This window comes from Pituophis catenifer, unplaced genomic scaffold, assembly GCF_029215685.1.
Source record: "Pituophis catenifer annectens isolate HBS135680 unplaced genomic scaffold, rPitCat1.0.hap2 SCAF_1, whole genome shotgun sequence".
Lineage (NCBI taxonomy): Eukaryota > Metazoa > Chordata > Lepidosauria > Squamata > Colubridae > Pituophis > Pituophis catenifer.
The window spans coordinates 281,045,005-281,063,860 of NW_027256881.1; the positions used below are offsets into that span (position 1 = coordinate 281,045,005).

An 18,856-nucleotide genomic window follows, 5' to 3' on the forward strand; every position below is an offset into this window, starting at 1 on the left:
ATCAAACACTGCATTTCACCATAAGATTGGTATGCAGGCTGTCAGGCATGGAGGTATGAGTGTCACACAGTGGTGGGTTGCTACCGGTTTGTCCCGAATCGGGCGAACCGGTAGCTGCGGCGGGGGGAGGCTCACCCACCCACCCAGATGTCTCTGCACCCACGAGCAAACTGCTAGCGAACAAAATTGAAACCCACTACTGGTGTCACAGTTGGGAGATGCTTTGCTAATTGAAATAAGCATGAATTCTGTCCTGTGTCAGAGAATTCTACAGGAGAACATCAAGTATTTCACGCCTGAAGCCTGAATAGCAGGGATATCCAGCAAGACAACCCCAAACATAAAAGCAAGTCTACAAGAAACTGGACAAAGAGGAACAACTTAGTGTTTTAAAATGGCCAACCCAAGATTCAAATGATGTGGCAGGAGCTGTTCAGCTTGTGATAGATGAAAGTTGAAGGAATCTGCATAGAGGAATGGACCAGAATTCTTGCACAGTGATGTAAGAGACTGATCAAAAATTACAGAAGGATGCTCTTTGCAACTAAAGGTTGTGCAACCAGTTACAGCATCTAAAGGGACAGCAGTTACTTATTCACATTAATTTGTTGGATATTTATGGAATAAATGAAACAAGCAACATTCAGTCTTTGGTGTTATTTGTTTATTCAGATTTTGTTTATGCATTAATACAACTTACATGAAGCTCTGATAACTTTCAGTGGCAAGGATGCATAAAAATCCATAACATCTGAAAGGGGAAGTATCCTTTTTTTTCCCCTACCAAGAAATATTTATGGAAAGAACCCAGCTGGAGAAAGATATTGCAATGCCTTAGGTGACCTCAACATTTCCATGCTAGCTCCCTCCATTTGCATCAAGAAGGGAACTTCTCTTTTCTCAGAAAATTAGTTTCCTTGTTGGTCTATTAACTCTTGATATGAATGAATATTTGTATTGGCTTTTAATAAATCACTGTTTAATTTTTGGTATCTGGAGTAACCATAGATCCTTAATTATGTTTTTTACAATACGTTCCTAGGAGCAATGGCTTATGAATGCTTAAGATAAGAAAAATTCAACGCTTGGGATAAGAAAAATCAGTGTTTCTAAAAGAAGAGTTTGTATCTTATTCAGTGAACTACAGATCGGTTATGTCCTCTCTTTCCTTTGACATTGTACTTGAATTCATTTTCTGTGGATCCTTCTGTTGGTTAAAAATCAACTTGCATTTTATCAAAGAAAAGCCTTGCTGACAACACAGAATTAATTGACCAAAATTAGAGAATATGTGACAGTGGAAAAATGGGCTGTATACATTCACAGTGAAGGTTTAACCAAAATCAAGCAGGAATGACTCCCATATATACAACATTTTTTTTTATTTATTTATTTGTCGAGTATGTATTAGATAATATATATAAGTATAAGCATGAATTGAATACATAAATTGAATACAATTAAGTAAATATATTAGGACAGGGACGGTCCTTATACATGCCCCTTAGAGACCTCTTAGGAATAGGGTGAGGTCAACAGTAGCCAGTCTATGGTTAAAATTTTGGGGGTTTGGGGATGAAACCACAGAGTCAGGTAGTGCATTCCAGGCATTGACCACTCTGTTGCTGAAGTCATATTTTCTGCAATCAAGTTTGGAGCGGTTCACTTTAAGTTTGTATCTATTGTGTGCTCATGTATTGTTGTGGTTGAAGCTGAAGTAGTCATTGACAGGTAGGACATTGTGGCAGATGATTTTATGAGCTATGCTTAGGTCATACCGAAGGCGGCATAGTTCTAAATTTTCTAAGCCCAAAATTTCAAGTCTGGTGACATAAGGTATTTTGTTGCGAGCAGAGGAGTGGAGGACTCTTCTTGTGAAATACTTCTGGACACGTTCAATTGTATTAATGTCCGATATGCAGTGTGGGTTCCAGACAGATGAGCTATATTTGAGAATTGATGTAGCAAATGTTTTGTATGCTCTGGTTAGTAGTGTAATATTACCGGAGAAGAAGCTACGTAAGATTAGGTTTACAACTCTTAAGCCTTTTTGGCGATGTTGTTACAGTGGGTTTTGGTACTTAGATCATTTGATATGAGTACTCCAAGGTCCTTGACAGAGTGAGGGTCATCTACAAGGTCATGTCCACTCAGCTTGTATTTTGTGTTCTGATTCCTTTTGCTAATGTGTAAGACAGAGCATTTGTTGGTTGAGATTTGGAGTTGCCAATTTTTTGACCATTCCAACACAAAGTCAAGGTCTTTTTGAAGGGTAGCAGCATTGTTGATGGTGTTAAATAGTTTTACATCATCGGCGAAGAGAACACAGTTACTTATAATATGATCACAAAGGTCATTTATGTATAGTATGAAGAGTGTTGGTCCTGCCTTGGGGGACACTGCTATTAACAGGTGCAGGATTGATAGGGCACTTCCTATTTTGACCACTTGTCTGTTTGACAGGAACGTGATTATCCATATCACACAACAATGCAAGTTGAGACATTGGAACGTGATTTTTTGAAGAAAAAGAGAAACTGTTTAAAAAGGATTAGAATTTTAAAACAGAAGAATTGCGAAAGGGTAAAAGCACAATACAAAAATATTTAAATAGCAGTTAGCAGTTAGAGGGGGGAAATGAGGAAGAAAAAGAACAAAAATGTGGTCTGAATGGTTTTTTGAATTTTTTTTACACAATTTGATTTTTTAATTTAAAAATATCACATTACTAAATCTCATCTTCAACCTTCACTTCAGTGTAAAGGTTATGCAACAGCAATATTTTTTTTTTACAAAAACAATGCAGACCAGTCAGGGATTAAATTGCAATTTTATGTATGCATTCTAAACTGGCTTTTTTTCCCTTTTAGTTCATATGGAATATTCTTCATTCTCAGTTGTGCGGGGAATAGGGCAATGGGTAAAGCAAAGGCAGAGAAGGAGAGAAAAAGGCAAGCATGTGTCATAGGATGGAAGAGAAAATGCAGACTCTTTGACTTAAGAGGTCTATGACAAGGCAGAGCAAAATTTTTACTGGACTGTTAGCACCAGCAAGCCTACTGTACAGATGAGCTTAGACAGACAATCCAGATGCTGCAGCTTCTGTTTACGTGAGCAAATCAAGCCAAGTATCCCTTTCACTGTGGAATTAGTCAACAGAATAATTGGGCCAGCAGCTTCTGACATCACCTTTTTAAAATCCCAGTTGTATAATTTCCCAAGTTTTGCAATTTCTTATGAAAAATAATAGCAATTTCTCATCTCTTCTTGCATCATTCAAATCTACCTTCCGATGTGAACAAGTCTGAAACAGATGTTAGGGATCGTTGCCTGGTTGCCTCAAAGAGAATGGCTTTTTTATTTAATTACAGAGGGTTACCTGATTTTCATTATCTGCATAACCTGGGAGAGTTTAAAAGTATAGCTTCACAGAAACAGAATAAAGCCAAGGAATTGCAACGTCCTGAAGTACAACATAATAATAAAATAATAAAAGCATATTAAATTCAGGAACAGGAAGGCACGAGACACAGCAACCTAGATTTAATTAAAAGCTTGGGTAAACAGATATCTTTTGAGCCTCTGCCAGCCACAGTTGCACAAAGAAGGAATTCCATAGCTGGGTTGCCTCTAAAAACATTTACATTTCATCCTTTGTGGATTTCTTGGTTATAGAAATTCTAAATGCTGTATGTACTTGTGATTCTTCATTCTTTTTTGAACTCATTCAATTTGTGGACAAAATTCTTGGAAGAATAATACCAATCCTATTCACGCTTATAGCCTTATACTTATTAAGGCAACAAAGGAAGATCTGATAAGAGAATACATAGAATGATAAATGTTTCTCTTTATCTTATTGTAATATAACTTGTGAACCCTCTGCTAAAGAAAATTAAACCTACCATGTTGGATAATTACAGTTCAATTTCCAGTTTGCCATTCTTGAGAAAGATGCTTCAAGATATAGCATGTATCTCAGCTTCAGCTGTTCTTAGACACAGCAAATAGACCCCATTCAGTTTAGCCATAGACTAAAGTTTAAGATTGAAAATAGTTTTGATTGCCCTCGTAGATTATCTATGTTGGGAGATAAAAAGAAAAGTATACCCAATATGTTATTCTGGACCTCTCAACAGTTTTGATTCTAATTATAGCATCTTTGGGATTATTTGGCAGAACTAGGCTTGGGAGATACCATTTCATAACAGTTTCAGTAATTCTTTGTAGTCAGTCATGGAAGATAATGCTGAGGGACTTCTGTTCAATCATGTTCCCCATTTTATTAAAAAAGTAACATTGAATTTTGAAGTAAACGTATTTAATATGTGAAATTAGTTAATTGATTAAATGCCATTGAATTCTGACTCCTAGCAACTACTCAGATATAGTCCAGGGGTGGGCTCTACTTACCTTTACTACCAGTTTGTAGCGGGCCGCGCATGCGCTCTTCTGCGCATGCGCAGAAGTGTTTTGATGACATCGGGGTCGGTAGGCGGAGCCTCCCGCCGGTTTTACTACCGGTTCTATAGAACCGGTGCAAACCAGGGGCAACCCACCACTGGTATAGTTGTTTTCTCCATGATGTTATGTCCCTAACCTGGTCTTTCAGGTGAAACTAGTAGGAGAGATCATGAATTAGATTTGGATTGTGTTGTTGATGTGCAGATGACAAGCAGGTGTTTATTCTTTTCAGTCATTTTATATTTTCTACTCATGTGGTTTTCTTGTTATAATATAGAAGTGGTTTACCATTGCCTTTCCTGCATAGTATGAAATGATTCCTTTGCTGTTTCCATTGCATCCAGCTTTGTTTCATATAATTACTGTCCAACCTATGCCTTTTTTAAAAAAATTGACAGCTACTACAGCATGCCTTATGTGACCCTGCTGGGACTATATAAATTTAGTGTACTCACCAGGTATTCCTCCCTCATTCCTACTAAGAACATCTCCTGTCACTCTTGTGGGATGGAGGCACATGTCCAATTGTACTCAGTTTTGTTGATTGAAATGTATCCTATTTAGAACTACCTTTAAAGAATTTTTAGAAGATAGAACTAGCAAAGGATGCAGGTATGAGAAAGTTTATAGGGGTAGATTACAATGACATTGCAAAGGTTCACAGTTAGAAGTGTTGGGGATGACACTTAAAGCTCTTAGATCCAGGATTCCTCAGATAATGATCCTTTTATATCCTTATCCTTTTGCTAAGATCTGATGGAACGTCACCTTTCTGTATCCCAGCTGAAGATGTGTTTCTTTGAAAAATAAAAATGGCCTTCCCATAAAACTCTGAAAATCCTCTGTGTTGTTTCTTTTACCAGAAAATCTGAAACATTGAGCACATATCCCTAGAAAGGTTTACAAATGATGGCTTTGAAATGTACCGAAAGATGACCCCATTGCCTTCAATAAATGGAGATGTAATTATATTTTTGTAACTGGACAAATATTTAAAATTAAACAAGTGCAGTCAAAGGAACTTTAAGCATCAAGAAGACTTCCAGTTAATAAAAGAGGATGCTAATTAGTTCTGATTAGTATATTCACTTTTGAAAGTGGACTTGACAGCTGTACATCTCTTGCCATCTTAAATTATCCGGAGAAACTCGTAAAAGTTCAACTCAAGGGTGGGCAATTTTATTTACAGAATGAACATGTGGCCAAAGTGTGTATCTAGCTTGAAATTTCTTTCACATAAAGTTACAAAACATTCTCTTAAGAATATAAAGAGCAAATAAATGTCTAATTTGGCAAGTAATATAGACAGTATTTGTAAAACAAACCAGAAGGACTTTTGAGGATATACAGTAATGAACATGCAAACTCTATGTTCTATGAAAACAGACCAAAAAGAGAAAGAAGGAAATTGGCTGCAAAGTTAATAATCCAATTAGTCCATCAAATGCCAATAACTGCATGAGCAGAGTTGCAGTAAAAGCATTATTGATGTAAGAAGAAACTTGTACAGAGGACAAGAAAAGGATCCATCTCATCCATATATCCCAAGTGTGTCCATTTTACATGTGTTTGCTTTGGGGTTTGCCCATTCCTAATCCATGAAGGTCTGGGGGAAAGCACTTGCCCTGCTGCCTGATTGATGAATTAATTTGGATAATATGAACTGACTGAAGAGAAACAATTTTTGTTTTAATTATGAAAGAATTGTAGTTCATTTATAGAACACATGCTTGCATTTTCTGGCTGTTCCAGTCAAGGGAAAAGCCTCTGTTTGAAACCCTGGAGAGCAGCTGGCAGAACAGACCAGAAAACTTGCACACAATTTCCCAAGAGATCTAGACTCCAACTGTGGCATGAGCATCTGCAAAAAGAAGTGGCATTCCAAAATGGGGCATGATCTTACAGTAACTCTTCTCCTTATCTCTGAAAACCTAGGTAAATTGTAAAATATTTTTCCAAGGGATAAGAAATACCAAATTAAGAATTTGTAAGGGACCACCATACATTGCCCTCTGAAATGAAGGGTCAAATAGAGCTGCTGGTTTATTAAAATAATGTTTTTCTGTAAGGTGGGACAAATATCCTATATTATTTCATCTTCTTGCCCTTATAGGATTCCGGCGCACAATTGTTTTAAATAAACTGTGCTGCAACATCATACACTAACCTTTTATACTTGTATCCCAAGTATAACCCCAATACACAAATCACGTTGCATATTTTTTATTTGCCTCCACTCCCTAGATCTCTTTGTTACCATTATTGAATTTTGCACCCCAGTTTATGTAAACATGGCAGAAAGCCATGACAATCTTCTAACAAATTATTCACAATGTTTCATTGCTTGAGGGTATCAAAGAGTGTTAACAGCTAATCTTAGGGGAATTTCTGTAAGAAACAAATTCTTTTTGCTTGAGATTGATAATTGTCAACCTTCCCTTGGGCTTTAATGAAATATCCTTCTCATTTAATAAAATCAGTGTTTTACTGTTTGGTCACCTGAACGAGTGCTACTATAAAGGCACTTCTAAATAATACTTTTCATTGGAAATCAAGTCTTTCCTTCATCAACGACTCTGAATTACTTTGGAAAATAATTAAATGAACATAGAGGTCAATGAGGCTGATATGAACATATCATAATCAGATTGGATTACTCATCTTTATATGGTTCACAAATCATCACTGAACTGCAAATATGATGTTGTTGTTCATTAGTCTGTTACAATCTGTTCTTTGATGTTTTATTGTCGTAACAAAATCCTAAGGTACCTGCAAAGTGAGCCTTGCAACATTTAGATATTGCAATCACCTGTGAGAATGAAGACAAAACATATTTATGGCAAAAGATGTATCTTACTTACAGATTGAATAGAGTGTAGCAGTTGCCGTTAACAAGGAAGGAAGGTACCAACTCTTCAAATAATTGTGGCGGTATAAATTACCTCTACTGTGGTTACTGAACACCTACCATTACTACTTTATAAGGCTAGGATTGACTAGCTTTCTGGGTAACCTTCGTCCAATCATTCTCAGCCCTAGGAAGAAGACAGTAGAAACTGCTTCAAAAATCTTGCCAAGAAAAGTGAAGGGGCTCATCCAAGCAATTATATTTGGTTTTTCTGTACTTTCCATAAATATTGCTTTTCCTAAAGGGGAATATAAAGAGCCTTGATAGTACAGTGGTCTACGCACCCTGTTATTAACACAGCTGCCTGCAATTTCTGCTGGTTCGAATCTCTCCAAGGCTCAAGGTTGACTCAGCCTTCCATCCTTTCTAAGGTAGGTGAAATGAGGACCCAGTTGTGGGGGCAATAAGCTGACTTTGTATAAAATATACGAAAGTATGAAGGCTATTACTTAACGCATTGTAAGCCGCCCTGAGTCTCCGGAGAAGGGCGGCATATAAATCAAATTAAAAAAAAATATATCCTGATTACATCTGTATGAGGATCTGTAACCATCATTAGAGAATCAAATTATCTTCTTTCCTTTCCTTCTTCCCTATCTTCCAGTTTACTTTTCTATTACAGGGAGCTTGGGAATTTTAAACTGATGTCTAAGAACTCTGTTTTTTTTTCCAGGAGTCTTTCAGGATAGTAGACTAATTAGCTCTGGCTATTTTAGAGAAGTTTTGCTTACTCTCAGACATTGTCTGAATCACTGATGTCAAAGACAATCAGGATGATTTTTCTGGTCTGGACATTTATTAAATTCCTGAAATGTGTAGTTAAATTACTGAGCATAGCTGAGGTTGGCTGAGTGTAAGCTGTCATGAAGAAATGAAATTGCTCCAACAGGTTGCCTTGATGGGCTGTCAGCAGCTGAGAACCAATTTTGGAACTTGTTCTGAGAGCATGGAATACAGTGGCACAACTTCCTTGATCTGTGGTTCACCTTCTGCCACTGGCCTCTGATTTATCAAATGCTGCTTTTGTAGTTCGACATGCTGTGAAGCTATTTGGCAAGCTGAGTTGCTGAATCCCACTCAACTACTCGATAACACCAGCATTAGCTGCAGGGTATTCCATGTTGGGCTATTTGACAAAACATTTCTATAATTAGATGATTATTAATAATAATTTTAAAAATGAGTGAGGCAGAGGAACAGCTTTGGTTTTGGATCTGTGTACTGCAGCTAGAAGTACTTTTCTTCCTTCCTTTTTGTTAAATCTCTGTGAGATATAAATATGTCATAATTACACCAAAGAATATTATTGTCAATACTGCCTTGGATAAGATGGTATTACAGCTTACTTCAGTTGTTGTACTGTAGTTTTTGATGTAATCAGCTTGTTCTTAGAGTGATAAACACAGTAAGGCAAAGTTTGTCCCCATGGCTATCTTCATCTCTGGTTATTGTTTTACATGGAGGCTTAAGCAGAATGAACATATCTGAAGTTCTGACCACAGGAAATCAAATTTTATAGTGAAAATTACAGTGATTCACTCTTTTTTTATAGGATGCTATCTCCAGGGGTGAAATCCAGCAGGTTCTGACAGGTTCTAGAGAACCAGTAGCAGAAATTTTGAGTAATTTGGAGAACCGGAAAATACCACCTCTGGCTGGCCCTAGAGTGGGGTGGGAATGGGGATTTTGCAGTATCCTTCCCCTGCAACACCCACCAAGCCACGTCCACCAAGCCACACCCAAGAACTGGTAGTAAAAATTTTTGGATTTCACCACTGGCTATCTCCCATTTGTTTTCTTGCAGTATTGGCCATCTTGAATTTAATTTTATGTCTGAGGTTGTTCCTTTTGTGATACAAGCATGAAATGTGATACCCAATACAATTACAATTATTCTTGATTTACACTGGTAAAACATTTTCATAAATAAAAAATAAAAAGCAATAATGCTGGTTTAAAGTCAAGTTTTAGAATAAAATCTCCTAGCTTCAATTAGTACTAGTATGTGTGTGTGTGTGTGTGTGTGTGTATGTAAAACACACACTGATTATCTGGCAGCAGGATACATCTGGTGTCCCCACCCCCAGCTGGAACTCATCAGGTGTGCATAGCCACAGATCAAGGCCTCCACTGGGAATTGGATTCATAGACCATTCCATTTTAGTTGATTACATATAGTACTTTAGCTTGATACATTAGCAAAGTCCTGGTGCTCAGCAGTGTTTCAGGAAGGGATATGCAGAGGCTATCTTTAGAATGGCAAAATGAGGGAATGACAGAATATTCATAGCTCTCTGCCTGATTGCTTAAGAAAAGGAAGGTGGACTGTACCATTCTGAAGATAGCAGCATTCTTATTTCAGTCATGTAAGGAAGAGTACAATCTTCTATCAGCTTCATCTTAGAACAGCACCTTAGCTACTATCAGGATTATCAAAGTAATTGCAAATTGAGTCTAGCGATATTGATCTTAACGATCTTGTGAAAGATGTTTTATCTTGCTTAGTTTTTTCAAATACTTGCTCTTGAAACATATATATTTAATAGATAAATAAATAGCTCCAATGTGTTAGAGTTACATGTTTCTTTCTTAACTGGATATTTTGAACATTTTCTTTTTCTTTACCTGGCATCTAAATAAGTATCATGTATAATGCTGGCATGTGGGTGGGTGTGGACATGCTTATTTTGGGATATGAGTTGATCAATTTTGTGTAAAGCTTGACTTGGGTGTGTTATCAAGCACCTTAATTTACATCATAATAGCAAAGAAGTTATTTTTGTACAAGTCAGTTGGTTTCCTTCAGCCACACATTTTGGGTCCTTTCTAGTGTGTCTCCTTTAACCCTATTAGTGCTGTTTGCTGTTGCTTAGAAGAAGTTAAAGGCAAAGCTGGAAAACTCTCCTTTTTTCAGCTCCAGACAAAGTTTCTACTGGCACAATCATGTGGTAGGCCGCTAAACTGTGGTATCATGATCAGTGTTCTGGATTATGTTTAAAACAATTTAATCAAGTTAAGAATACTTCAGTTAAACTTAAAGATCTGGAAAGACAGAGACATGGAGTACCATGTACAAAACAAGAACTTCTATCAGTTGTAAAAACATACAATTTGTCTACCCATTTTTTTAAAAAATAGAGAATTCCTCAAAACAAGCACCCTAGGTAAATATTTAGTGGTCACATCATGACAAAATACTGTAATTTGTTTTCGGTCATGTTCTAAGCTACTTCAGAATTATTAAATATGAGATATTTGTGGTCTCTGTTTCAAAAGTGCTTTGATATGTCACATAATCAGATTACTCCTCACTATGTGGAGCTTCCCAGAGCTAATGTATGTATACATTATATGGAGAGGGGTTAGTAAGTGGATGAGGAGAGAATGGGGAAAAAAGGAAGCTAGTAATTGATTGGTAGACAGAGAGCTTCATACTTACTCAAAAGCAGATCAGTGAATTCCATACTGCTATAAAATAATATAGAAACCCCCACTATAAACCAGAAATTGTCAGGCATAAGCCCAAAGACAATAAAATAAGATCCAATTAAGTCCAGTTCTTTATTTTTGCTTACATATAATAGGCAGAATCTTTGCAGACTAAAGCTATTCCAGAGCGTGGCTACCCTGAACCTTTCCTCCCTCCATTGTCCCATTGGACTGTGCAGTCTCTTGTTTTGGGCCCCTCTCTAGAATGTGATGCCTCCTCCCTAGGAAGCCACAAAGGCAGGGGTGAAATCCAGCAGGTTCTGACAGGTTCTGGAGAACTGGTAGCAGAAATTTTGAGTAGTTCGGAGAACTGGCAAATACCACTTCTGGCTGGCCCCAGAGTGGGGTGGGAATGGAGATTTTGCAGTATCCCTCCCCTGTCACGCTCACCAACCGGTAGTAAAAAAATTTGGATTTCACCACTGCACAAAGGTATTGTTGACTTTCCCTCCACTCCTTTAGCTGCACTTTCCAACATAGATATTAAATTCAACAGAACTGGCTTACCTTTTGAATCTGCTTTTCAAAGGTAGCCATAGCATATGGTTTCCTATATATTGTTTATGTTTAAAAATACTAATTCACCATTCACGATGTGCTTTAGAAGATTCAGATCCTTCAGACTGAGTATTGATCTGTAAGAATGATTTTAATAGCAGCACAGTAAAAATATTCTTTATAGTTTTATTTATTCTACTGATAGGTTTGCACTCATTTCATTTTGTCCATGACCTGTGCATAAGTATCAAGATAGAAAAGAAGAGAGAGACAAATAGTGCCATCTGTCATCTCCATGGCAAAATCCACACCTGTCTGGATTAAATGTGAGTAGATGCAGTTGTCTAAAAAGGGGAAAGAATCAGCGAACATGATCTTTGTTAGCTTCTACCAGTGCCTTCTATCAGTGAGAAAAACAAACATGGATTTTACTTTGAATCTTGATATCTTTGATGCCGTTTCTGACTTATATAAGCTTTATGTTTTAGATACGAGCCATTTACTTCTCAGCATGCATTCACTTCAGCATGCACAGGGTAGGAGAAATTATGAGCTCCTCTTTACTGACAGAATATCAAACATAAGAAACATAAGAAAAAAGATTTGCTTTGGACCAAATCTTACTACATTCCCATCCTGTAATGACTAGTAAAACATTTTGGGGGAAAAATATTTGCCCATTGCTTTCTTATACAAATCTAACAAAGTGGATTTTTAAACCTCAATTGTTCTCATGATTAGTAACTAGTTCATCTGTGCTGAAATTGATTTGGCTACCTTTTTTTCCCCCTTTGGGCATTCTTTAGCTGTAATTTCTATAGCTTCACAATCGCAGGATATCTTTCTCCTCACTGTTAAGATGCAAACTAGATGCAGAATCCAATGCTGGGGCTCAAAGGAGGATTTGGTTTTCAACCACCATTTAAAAGGCCTCTTTAGTGTAATGAATCAAACAATACTGCTAGCAGTTGCAAACGTAATTGCTTATCTGTTTGTCAGTGGAAATGCGTCAGTTGGATGTTCCTGGAGACATAAAGATATAGTAACTGCACTGGCTAATCAAACAGAGCTCTGGAACTGTTTATCCTTACCTTTCAGAAACGTAAGTATTGCCTAGCACTTTGTGGGATATAATCTTTACCAGCCCAAACTATTATATTCAGAAGCATTTAAATTCTAACTGCTAAATGCAAAAGTGAGAGTGACTCACATATTATGAATGAAGCCTGTCTCGTGTTCTGTTCTGTACAAGTTGGTCTGCATACATGAATTTTTCTTGCCAGTGATAGAGTTCTTTCATCACTGGATATCCTTTGAGTAGCTAAATATCTAGTAAGATGACTTTGCTTTAGTGGGAATTCAATAACAGTTTCCTTCACATTCAGCAAAGTTCTCTTTGCAATATGTAATTTAATATATTAGCAATAGCGATAGCACTTAGACTTATATATTGCTTCATGGTGCTTTTATAGCCCTCTCTAAGCAGTTTACAAAGTCAGCATATTGTCCCAATAATCTGGGTCCTCATTTTACCAACCTCAGAAGGATGGAAGGCTGAGTCAATCTTGACCCAGTCAGAATCAAACTTCTGGCAATGAGCAGTGAATTAACCTGCAATTCTAACCACTACACCACCATATTACTATAGTATTCAGATGTATGCAAAGCTTTCATTTTTTTACATTTTTTTTCTTTTTTATTCTTTTGTTTTTAGGGACAACAGATTTATTCTATAAAACTTGTATACTTCCAGAGCAGCTTTCTCTAACCTGATTCCTTCTAGAGGGGTTGAACACAACCTTATGGGTTAGGGATGCTATAAATTGCAATTCCAACTTCTCTAGAAGGCAGCAGGCCTGATTGCTCTGTGGTACATTGTATCAAAAAAGATTGGCTCTGGTTAAGATATGCATTTTATATCATCCTAAAAAAAATTCAAGGCATACTTTTTATATGGCTCTTGTCTCTGTAGCTGCTTCCATATTGAGCTTAATGCACATATAATGTTTATGGTTTTTCATTTGAAATCACAATAGCAATAGCACTTATATACCACTTTACAGTGCTTTACAGCCCTCTCTAAGTGATTTACAGAGATCCCAAACAATTTGGGTCCTCATTTTACCCACTTCGGAAGGATGGAAGCAGGGGTGGGCTTCAAAAATTTTAGCAAGGGCTTCTCTGCCCGATTGCTGGGTGGGCGTGGCCAAGGTGAGTGTGGCCTAGTCGCCTCCTTCACCATGGCGGGGGGGGCATTTTTGCCCTCACTGGGCTCTGGGGGCTTTTCTCGAACCTCTGGGAGGGTGAAAACGGCATCCCCAGGCTCCAGAGGCCCTTCCCAAACTTCCGGTAGGCCTGTTTTTCACCCTCCCCGAGCCTCCGTGCACGCCCTGCACTTATCTGCATCCAAAACGGGCCGCATGGGGATTCCTGGGAGGGATGGTGGGCGAGGCCAGCCAGGAGTGGGATTTGGGGGTTCTCCGAACTGCACAGAATCTTAGCTAGAGATTCTCCCAAACCCCTGCGAACTCCCAGCAGCCCACCCCTGGATGGAAAGACCAACCTTGAGCCTGGTGAGATTTGAACTACGAAATTGCAGGTAGCCCTGAAGTCAGGAGAAGTAGCCTCCAGTACTGCACTCTAACTACTGCGCCACTGAGGCTCAATGATGCATTATCTAAATATCCTTTGGAAGAAGCAGGTGGCAGATGTTTGCAGATGCTTAGCTTAAGGTGGGAGCAATGGTAGATGCAAACATTCCAGAAGTAATGTTTCTTCATTCAAAGTTGGAGAAGACATTATGATCCAGCAGCTATTTTTCTTTTACCGTGGGAAAGAAGTATTTCTCAGGTTTTCATGTCAAACTGTTCCACTCTATTACCTGGTAGAAAAGCAACCAAATTATTTCACAATTTTAAGATGCTTTTTAAAAAGCTGCTTAGTATACCATTAGCAATTCTATAGTGAGTTAAAGTTCAGAGTTCTTTTATGTATGATCTCAATCAGCCTTATATCGGTCCTAAAACTCAGGTATTAAGGGCAGACGTCTGCTTTGAATTGAGCTTGACTCCTGGATGACTTTGTGGACACATCCCTGTAATTTACTTGGCTACAGTACAGAAGTGGTTTTCTGATGCCTTTCATAGGATGATTTTCTACATTAGGATTTCCTATTTAGATACTAACCCAGCCTGACTCTGCTTGTTTACAAGGCGAGAGCAGGTAGACAACATGCTGCTTACAATATGATTTATTCTTTATTTGGCAGTACTTGTGTACTACTCCAGTCTGAACAACTCAGGAGGGGGTGCAATCCAAGCAGTCAAGTTTAATCCACATTAAAGCAATATAATACCTGACAATGATAGGAGAAAAAGAATAACAAATGGTTTAAAAAGACATTTATTTTCATATTAGGGAGCTGGGGTCCAGAGAATAGTTTAGCGATGATGTTTGAGGTAGCAGGCATTTCTGCATAATATGTGCTTTATGTTATACCCATGCATTGAAGGATGCATATCCCACCTGTATATAGTGATTATGGGAAATGATGTCACCAATGGGAATATCTGCAGAAGCCATGGGCATCTGCACTATAAATTGGAAATATTGTACAAATTAGATATCCTTCAATAAAGATTTTTTTTATGGAGGGGATTTGACTGAGAGGATGTCAAGTCTAGAAGTGTGACAGCCTTTTTTTCCCCCTGCAGTTGTCATTGCAGGTTTTTAAATAATTAACTGATTGAATAGCACTAAAATATTTGATATTCTTCAACCTAGATATAGTTAAGAATTCTTTTTTGGGCAACCACTCATCCTTCTTACTCTGAGTTTTGTCTTTTGTTTTGTTTTCAAAACAGATGAAGAATCAAAGTACCTATATATTCTCTCAAAAGCCAAAAAAGTACCGGCATTTTCAAGTTAAGACATCTGCTCTATTTTGCTACACAACTGGTCTGTTAAATCATATCTTCTTTTACACTCTGCCAAAGTTGTTGTTTTCACCTCCTTTCCTATCTGCAGTTGTCTTTCCAATTAAGCTGAGATTTGAATTATTCTTCATAGTTGGTGCTGGATAAAGAGATCGGAATCCAAAGCAAACTGTAGCAGGAAGGTTACTTGAGAAGCTGTGGAAAAAGAAACAAAACAATTGATTACCATTTGGCAATTATTAGTAATTAACCCAAATCTTTCTCCTACCTGAAGCTTTGAGAAATAGAATATGCTTTATTCTCTTGGATGCTGAGAATCAGATATTGCTGTCAGAAAGTCGCTCAGCAAGTTGATAATCTAGCTTTTAGATCTGACTGAAAGCATGTTAAATTACAGAAAATGGTTATTATTGACTTGGATCAGGAGGCTCTCCTCACAGTCACTCATGCCCTTGTCACCTCACAGTTAGATTATTGCAACGCGCTCTACATGGAGCTACCCTTGAAGAGTGTTCGGAGACTACAGTTGGTCCAGAATGCAGCTGCGCAAGCTATCATGGGTGCACCTAGATACACCCACATTACACCAATTCTCCGTGAGCTGCACTGGCTCCCTATTGGTCTCTGGGCACAATTCAAGGTGTTGGTTATTACCTTTAAAGCCCTATATGGCTCAGGGCCAGGCTATCTTCGAGATCGCCTTCTACCACATAGCTCCCAGCGACCGGTAAGATCCCACAGAGTTGGTCTCCTCCGGGTCCCGCAGAGGAGGGCCTTCTCTGTGGCTGCTCCAGCTCTTTGGAACCAGTTACCTCCTGAGGTCCGAACTACCCCCACCCTATTGGCCTTTGATCTCGCTGTTCAATCTTGCGAGATCCGGCCATGGATGGTGTGCATGTGTTTTTAATGTTTTTAAAATGCTTTTATAATGTTTTTTTTTAAAAAAATATGTTCACTGTTTGTATTATTTCTGTTGTAAGCCGCCCAGAGTCCCTTGGGAGTTGGGCGGCATAGAAATATGATTAATTAAATTAAATTAAATTCCATATTTAAGGTTTAATGTAACATCTGTCACGATAGCTAGCAGAGGTGCCCTAATTACTGATTATGCTGGTGGTCAGTTTACCACACAGATCAAATGAAAAAATAAACTTCTGTGAGTAGTAACATTACTTTCCATGCCCGTGTTTTTATCATCATTCTTAAATTAGAGTGCGGTTGCCTTTGTATGTGTGTGTATGGGCACAAGGGGCATGTTTGTTAGCTTCCTCAGATTATGATTCAAAGAGCCCTAGATTTTTCATTCCTATGCTTCATTAACTACATGTGCTCAAAATCATTAAAGCAGGCAGTTAACTTGAAATACACTGAAATTAATCCCCGCAGAGCAAGAAGAAATTTTTACCCTGAAGGGTAATTATATTACTTTCATTATGGAAGGAAACTTATTTTCTTTTCGGTGCAGTGGCTGAGCTTTCTCCAGCTGATGCCTCTCAGATATGTGAAGGCTCTATTTAAAAAAAAAATTGGCCATCCTGATAGGGAATTTAGATGTTCTAATACTGTACATCTGGAAGACTAAAATAGCTGTTATGCTACAATCCCACACAGGTTCCCTAAAAATATAAAGAACAGTATGTTTAGTATGCCTTTTTCCCACTTATAAATTTGTTGCCTTTTGGAGAAAAATCCATTACAGGGATCTTTATACTTTGGGTAACTTGTACTTAGTTGCCACCAATATGGGAAAGGAATCCGTATTTTCCAATGTTGTTTATGAAACTGAAATTTGCTGACATGTTTATTGGAAAACCAAATTGCCTTGGTCTTTATTTCAAGGGTATACAGAGATTGTCTAAAGAGGACTGTGGCCCAATCTGATTTGAGCCTATCAAAATTTGAAGTACTAGGTATAATTGAGTTTTGTCCTGTACTCATGGATGTTCTTTCAGTATGTACCGTATTTTTTGGATTATAAGACACACCGGAGTATAAGACACACAAAGATTTTGAAGAGGAAAACAAGAAAAAAAAAATAGTTTTTGGCCTCTGTGTGTCTGGGTTTTGCCCTCCCCGGCCCCCGGGAGCACTCTACAGGCCTCCCAAACCCTCTGCACATCCCATTTTTGCAAAAAAAACAGGTCCATTTTCGCAAACCCTCTAAGTGTCCCATTTCTGTGAAAAACGGGCCCGTTTTTGGCAAAAACGGGATGCACGGGGTGGGGTTTTGGGAGGCCAAAAATGACCATATTTGGTGTATAAGACACACCGACATTTCCACCCTCTTTTGGGGGGGGAGTGTGTCTTATACTCCGAAAAGTACAGTAAGTTTCAGGCTGATACTATTTGAAGACTTTAAATCACAAGGGAGAAGATTCAAATTTTGCTTCACCTCAGGTAAATAATAATTTGATTTTGAATAATCCTGTTTTGTTTTGAGATCCAACCTTTGGCTTCATCAGATCTATATTCCTGAATTATTATTTTTTATCCTTTTTTTTAGTCACTTTACTTTTTAAAGATAATGAACTACAGCCTATACACAGGCTGCACAGACACACGCACACACACACGCACACATACACACACATACACACACATACATGAATTGAGATGGAGAGCATGCAATGGGGTACCCCAAGGTTCTGTCTTAGACCCAGTACTCTTCAATATCTTCAAAAATGATTTAAATCAGGTGATAGAAGGGGAACTCATCTAATTTGCAGATGACACTAAGCTGAGTGGAATAGCCAACATTTTAGAAGATAGGCTCAAGATCCAGAAGGATCTTGACACATGTGAACACTGGGCCCTATCCAACAAAATGCAATTCAGGTGTGAGAAAAGCAAGGTTTTACACTTGTAAAATCTAAATGCACAGATATAGAATAGGTGGTACTTGGCTCAATAGCAATAACTGTGAGAGGAATCCAGGAGTCCTAGTGGACAACCAGTTAAATATGAGCCAGGAGTGTGCTGCTGTTGCCAAAAAAAGCCAGTGCAGTCCTGGTCTGCATCAACAGAGGGATAATATCAAGATCATGTGAGGTGTTAGTGCTGCTTCATACTGCACTGGTGAGACCACACTTGGATAGTGCACCCAGTTTTGGTCACCATGATACAAAAAAGATGTTGAGAGTCTAGAGCAACAAAGATGATTAAGGGACTGGAGGCTAAAACATATGAAGAATGGTTGAGGGAATTGGGTACGTCTACTCTAATGAAGAAAATGACTTGGGGTGACATGATAGCAGTCTTCCAAGGGGCTGTCACAAAGAAGAGCAATTCAACCTATTCTCCAAAACATTGAAAGCTGAACAAGAAGCAACAGATGGAAACAAATTAAAAAGAGATCCAACCTAATGAGAATTTTCCTGACAATGAGAAGAATTAACGGGTGGAATGGCTTGTCTCCAGAAGTTGTGGGGGCTCCATCACTAGAAGTTTTTAAAAAGAGATTAGACAATCATTTGTCTGAAATGGTATAGGCTTTCCTGCTTGAGAAGGGGATTGAAGACCCCCAAGGTCCCTTCCAAATCTGTTATTCTGTTAATGCTGG

General features: G+C 38.1%; 1 protein-coding gene across 4 annotated transcripts in view; it reads left to right on the forward strand.

Moving 5' to 3' along the window:
• RGS6 (regulator of G protein signaling 6) overlaps positions 1 to 18,856 on the forward strand; it is a 251,597-nt gene that overhangs the window by 41,634 nt on the left and 191,107 nt on the right. Inside the window, exon 1 of one of the 4 annotated variants that reach the window (XM_070939575.1) lies at positions 11,652 to 11,688. The exons of the other annotated variants lie outside the window; for them this stretch is intronic. The gene's annotated coding sequence lies outside the window, so the exon portion shown is untranslated. Of the gene's footprint in view, positions 1 to 11,651; positions 11,689 to 18,856 lie in introns of those variants that run through there. 4 annotated transcript variants of the gene reach the window in all.